General features: G+C 48.3%; 1 pseudogene; it reads left to right on the forward strand.

Annotated features, from left to right (window-relative positions):
- The first annotated feature begins 290 nt into the window (after positions 1-290).
- On the forward strand, positions 291-469 carry LOC139278700 (U2 spliceosomal RNA; annotated as a pseudogene).
- Positions 470-1,069: the final 600 nt, after the last annotated feature.

Below are 1,069 nucleotides of genomic sequence, written 5' to 3' on the forward strand. Positions count from 1 at the left end.
CTTGAATGCAACAAATGGACAGGGAGTCAACATTGTTAACGCGGGACACAGTTCTCCAGGCAGGCAGGGGCAATCGGACATGCCCGAGCATGTAGTCGAACTCAAAGGGGGAAGTCAACAGAGACAATAGCTAGCTGAACGGCGATTCATGCCATGGCAAGGGACAATGCGGCCAGTAATGGGGCCATCAACACTTGTCAATGGTGCGCTTAAAGACAGTTACAGAGACAGTCAGAGACGATCGACTGGTAATGCACCTTTTGTTTCCAACAGCAGCGCATATCAGCAATATACCTGCTCGGCCTTTTGGCTAAGATCAAGTGTAGTATCTGTTCTTATCAGTTTAATATCCCCGATGGGGACATGATATTGAATTGATTTTTGGACAGGGAGCTGGATCAGGGGCATGCCCCGTCCACTCCATGCACCGACCTGGTATTGCAATATTTCCAGGAACGGTGCAACTTCACCTCTCGGCCTTTTGGCCTAAGATCAAACACATTGGCGCAAAGTGATCTTTGGCGTTAGAGTTGATCTGGAACGAAATTGGATTAAAAAAAAATATTTAAAAAAAAAATATATATATATATACCTGCAGAAACTGCAATGTCAGCGGTCACTGTGCAGGAAGCCTGCAGCCAGGTTGATGTACGAGGAGGACGGGCCCGATGTAAGCCCTACGAGGCCAAATGGACACTGGGGGAAATCGCTGGAAGCTGAAGTTCAGCAAGTTCATGTGGAGCACATATACAGCTCATACACCAGGATGCCACAGATAATGATGAAAGTGCTTCTCAATGGCATCCCATTATCAATGGAGCTAGACACAGGGGCCAGTCAGTCCCTGATGAGTATCAAACAGTTCGACAAGTTGTGGGCGTTCAAGGCCAGGAGGCCAAAATTATTGCCGATTGACACTCAGCTACCGGACATATATAAAGGAGATCATTCCAGTGCTAGGCAGCGCCACGGTAGTCAGGACCCACATTCGGAGAACAAATTGTCACTCTGGATTGTCCCGGGGGACGGTCCAGCATTACTGGGGAGGAGTTGGCTTGCTGTCATGAAC

This window comes from Pristiophorus japonicus, chromosome 1 (assembly GCF_044704955.1).
Source record: "Pristiophorus japonicus isolate sPriJap1 chromosome 1, sPriJap1.hap1, whole genome shotgun sequence".
Classification (NCBI taxonomy): Eukaryota; Metazoa; Chordata; class Chondrichthyes; family Pristiophoridae; genus Pristiophorus; species Pristiophorus japonicus.